The sequence below is a fragment of the Mercurialis annua genome, linkage group LG4, assembly GCF_937616625.2.
Source record: "Mercurialis annua linkage group LG4, ddMerAnnu1.2, whole genome shotgun sequence".
Taxonomy (NCBI): domain Eukaryota; kingdom Viridiplantae; phylum Streptophyta; class Magnoliopsida; order Malpighiales; family Euphorbiaceae; genus Mercurialis; species Mercurialis annua.
The window spans coordinates 18,149,895-18,155,112 of NC_065573.1; the positions used below are offsets into that span (position 1 = coordinate 18,149,895).

The 5,218-nt window shown below is 32.8% G+C and overlaps 1 long non-coding RNA gene across 1 annotated transcript; it reads right to left on the bottom strand.

The window, feature by feature from the left end:
* Positions 1 to 932: 932 nt before the first annotated feature.
* Positions 933 to 2,792, bottom strand: LOC126677906 (uncharacterized). Its single transcript, XR_007640629.2, has 3 exons — positions 2,706 to 2,792; positions 2,546 to 2,622; positions 933 to 1,183 (listed from the first exon to the last, which is right to left on the bottom strand). It is a non-coding gene; the product is annotated as an uncharacterized LOC126677906 (long non-coding RNA).
* Between the last annotated feature and the right edge of the window lie 2,426 nt (positions 2,793 to 5,218).

Genomic DNA, 5,218 nt, shown 5'->3' on the forward strand with positions numbered 1-5,218 from the left:
CCGAGAGCTGAGCTACACCGAGTTACCACCGACCATTCTTAATCCATAACCAGAGTCCCGAGAGCTGAGCTACACCGAGTTACTCTACTGGTCCCGAGAGCTATGCTCACCCCGAGTTACCACCACATATCACATACCTTATCTAGATCAATACCGGTGCACACGCAGTCCTAATGATGCCCATTAGGTAGCATGTTCCAACTAAAAGCCATAGTGGAAAAACAGTTCGAAATATACATACAATAAATATTTATATATCAAAATTGTCACGACCCAATTTCATGAATCGTGACCGGCGCTAGGGTATGGGTATGGTTGTACCAAAACCCGTAGCAAGACTTGCGGAAATCAAATAAACATTTAAACCTGCAGAAAACTGCTCGGGGCAACCGAGACTCCAACCTAAGTCTAGTAATTTATATTACAGTTCTAATATAAATAACTTAAATATCTGAAACGTTCAATGGCATGCCTTAAATATAATAATAAAATAATCCAGAGTAATCATGCCAATAATAAATAATCGATCAAGTCGACAATCCCAAGTATAATAATAAATGTAATATATATAAACTAGTTCTACTGCGGTCTAAGAGTCGAAAACAATAACTAGTTTAAATATCATAAAGACCTCCGAAGAAACAAAAGAATCGGAGTGGACCAGCTTTCAAATCATAAACCTGGAAAGTTTGGGAAAACAACGGGGTCAGATATACTGAGATGAGTTCGCAATACTATTTATATTTATTAAGTTTAAAACCCTTAAATCAAAACAGTTTATACTAATATACTATGATTATGGAAAACAGTATTGAAATGATCTCAGCGTAAGTATGACTTAGCATACTGATAAACCCAGAGTGGACGGGAAAAAATCCTCGTCAGATATATATATATATATATACCATCAAATATATATACCAGCGTAAGCAAGACTTTAGTCTGCCGTTTCCCAGAGTACTTACCGGTGCACACAGTCTCGATACAAGCCTATCGAGTAGCTCGTTTCAATCCAGATCCATAATCCGTAAAAACAGTTCACAAACATTTATAATATTAAAATACGATGCGGTACTTAATAAAGCGGTAAATAGCACTACAAACTCACAGCTTGCTAATCCACGTGAAAACCTGGCAAGCGACAAAACCTGAATCGACTCCGTAGCACGCATAGTCGACGAGTCTAAGAACAGAGTAAAACCAATATTAAAATCAACCCCTAACTCTAGAGAGTACTAGACACCACATAGGACTAACACAATACCAAGCTAGTCATAAACATAGCCAGAACAGAATGAACAATTAATTACAGAATGACCCGAGCCAAAACACGAACCATATCAAGTAAATACAATACTCAAATAATTAAATAAGTCAAGTCTATTGAGTTCCCGCTTTAAAAATCCGTTTCAGAAAATATTACTTAGATAATATTTAAATAATAACTTAAACCAGTTCCTCAAATAGTGGGTTAGCCGAGTTACCATTAACTACCAAGCTATCTCACATGTCGAGTGACCCAAGTCTAACCCGACTCAAAATATTTTATCAAAATATAAACCAGAGTTCATAAGTCCGAAAAAATAACTTTGATATAATAAATATATTTATATTCAATTATAAACCATATTTTATAATTATAGAAACAACTTTGATAAAATAATAGTCGTACTTAAAACGGAACTCAATAACTTACAACTCAAGTAACCAATAGTTACAAATAATTTACTTTATAAAAGTAAATTAAGAAAACCGTCAAAAATCTTAAAACGCCCAATTGACACGTTCAGTTAAAAATTTACAAATTTAATAATCACCCGAGTAATTATAAATTATTGATAAAAAATATAATTATCGATTTTTGACTAAAATAATAAAAAACAATCCAATTTAAAAATAAAAATAATGCTATTAATTAACAATTTAAAAATTAAAACGATGTTCAAAAGTTTGGTGTTAAACTCCATTTTTTTTACATGAATAACCATAAAAAATATTCATTATGAATAATCAATTTAAATAGTGAACAGAGGCCAACATTTCAATAACCAAAACCAATATCCAACACTTTGAAACAATAGCAGAAATAGCCATCACATATTTGGACATAACATTCCCGCCAACCCATGGAAACAACAACATAAAGTCAAGCCTCAACAGATATACAGACATCAACCACGATACAATAAGAATTTCAAAACCAATTGATGAAATCCTAATAACAAAAACCTGAACACAACCCTTTGATCTACCAAAAGTATCACAAAACACATATATCTTAACCTAAACAATTATGAATGATCAAACAACCAAGAACGAACAAAACGGCCGTCTAAGTATGTTGAATCAAACAACAAAATCAAACCAAAACCTAGGCAATTTAATAAGAATAGAAGTCATAACAAGAACCCCAATATTGACAGCAGCAAAAAAAATCAAAAGAAGACAGCCAACAATTTCAGCTATATAATCCAGAGAACAACAACAAAGAGTTCATGAACCCGGCAAAACCGAAACGGCAACGAACGGAAGAATCTATACATACCTTAATTGATTTCGAAGCGTAGAGATTAAGGAGGATATAGCCTATTGATGTAACGTAGCAACAATTTCAGAAATTTGCTACAACATGAGGGATATTGACTTAGAACGTAATTGACGATAATGAATAGAATAAACGAATGAAACGAACGTGATTTACTTACCGAATGCGAAAGCTAATGATAAGGGATGATGGTAGAATATTTCAGAGTGTTTGAGGGTGAGGGAGTCGGCTAGGGTTGATAGAAAACAATAGACTATGAAAAATAGGGTTTTAAAAAACGTAAGAGGTTATTTAAATACCTGAAATTCCGTAACAGTATAGTGCACGTTCGTGCACTTGAGCGCACAATCGCACACCCCATCGCTCCTCCAAATCGCATCAAATGTTGATCCAACGGTCAACTTTTTATCGTGCACAACATATCCAAAACGGAGCCCGATCCACCGGTTCAATTGGGAGATATGAATGTTTTATCAAAACATGTCAGATTTAGAAGGCACACGAACACAACATCGTTTATAATTCGGATACAAATCAAATCGTCATAGAAAACTCACACGACACATGCGACACAAATAATATACAACTCCAACTCCTATTAAAATTTCACACTTGTTAAGTCCACCATTAATAATCCGAAATTAAGTCGGAAACCCAACGAAACTATGACGAAAAAATACGGGATATTACATTCTCCCCAACTTATTAAAAATTCGTCCTCGAATTTACCACAAAGCCAAGTAATAAAAACTCAATTACAATACGTAAAACTCACACATAACTCAAAATACGAAGTAAGAAATTCTCGACGGAACGAAAGAAAATATACGCATCACAATTTGTGATTTCCAAGATTACTCACGACCGAGGGACAACTCAACGGATAACAAAATAAAAACCGCTTAATTCCGCCTAAGCAAAAACATCACTGCAACCTCAAAAGTTTAAACAAAACTCTTACCCAAGGGTAATCTTATCATAAATGAGACTGAGAAGAGTTAAAGCGAAGTAAACCATAATAACCGAAAACACGCTTAAAATTTTATGAATATTCTCCCCAACTTATTAAAATACGACTTCGAAGATAAAATTGGATCAAAAATTCGAATGATCACCGCACGCGTACGCGAAAAATTCTTAGTTCAACAATTTGCTACTTCAATCGACTTCTCAAACACCACGTGTGAACGGATTAGAAATTTATTACAACCGGGAAATAACCAACACGCTACCTGAGGAAAAGTTTCAAAATAACCAAATCAAGTTTCCAAGACTACCAAGCAACACCATAAGTGTAGGAACAATCCCAAAAATAAATTGAAATTTTAATAAGCCAAACTCCAACGCTACAACTAAAACATACTGACACTCTCACTGGAATTAATCTTACATCACTCAACGCCTATGCATTATAAAACTTATAATGGTCAAAATACCAATTATCTCAAATGAGAAAGCTTATCAGCAATTCAAAATGTCATCCTGTTTATAATTTCTCTTACAAATAACGGCTTAAAACTAAATACCACTAGAATCGTCCTGGTTCAACTAACTAATATCAGTTCAACAATTTTATTAAGCCTTCAAACCCAGACGTAAGAAGACACACCAATTCTAAGGAATACATATCTTAAACTTCAGACACCAATATTTTTCATCATCGACATTTGTTTTAAAAAAACTAAGACCCCGAACTCTATCGAAGATCATTAAGATCAAATCGCAATCAATCAGATTGTTGGTTATGCTCAAACAAATTTTTTTTCCAGAAAAACGCTTTCCGTAAACACAAATATATAATAACGCAATTCATCTTCAAATTGAAATCACAAGCACCACAAATTTTAATTTCATTTTCAACCAAAAAAAATTAACCCGTTGAGAAATCCTTTTGTCCGTAAACGTATCAACATAATAAAATACTCTCAATTTGAAATCATAATAGAACCTTACTTTCAAATAATTTCGTGATTTTATAAAATCGTTCATTTAAAACAATTTAAAATCCGCTTTTAAATCAAAACTGGCAAAGTTTCATCACTTTTTAAAAGTTAAAATCTCACAAATAAGAATTCCTTTATTTACGAAAAATTTCCATATCGGTATCAAAACTTTTAAACAGAAATCGAATCTGTAAAAATAAAATTTCTTTTAAGTCTTTCAATGTAAATAAACACGCAGACCATAACCAATTTCCTTAAATAAAAAAAATACTCAAATTATATACTCTAAGTTGACACAATTATTTAATCCAAACTCAATATTTTTCCGCACTTAACACAACTAAACCTCGAGTACAAGCTTATAACCATAGCCCTTCCTTATCAAATATGAATACTCCAACAATATAAAATAAATCCTTATAATACAATTCCTCTTAGATCACCACCGTCATCACAGAGTATTTGTCTAGTTTTCAACGAGATAAAATAAAAATTCTGAAACCGTATGAAATTTAATAACCTTTTAAACACCATTTTCATAATATAACTCGCGAGTTTATAACAAAACATTTTTCTTGAAAAGTCTCACTGGTAAAATTTATTTTACATAATTGTGCGCCAGGGTGATGACAGCTCTCATCCCCAAGGAGTTGCATTTAACCCTAATAATTTAATGCCGTGATGAATGTACTAAATGCATGTATTATTTATTTCCCTTTTAATTAGTGAT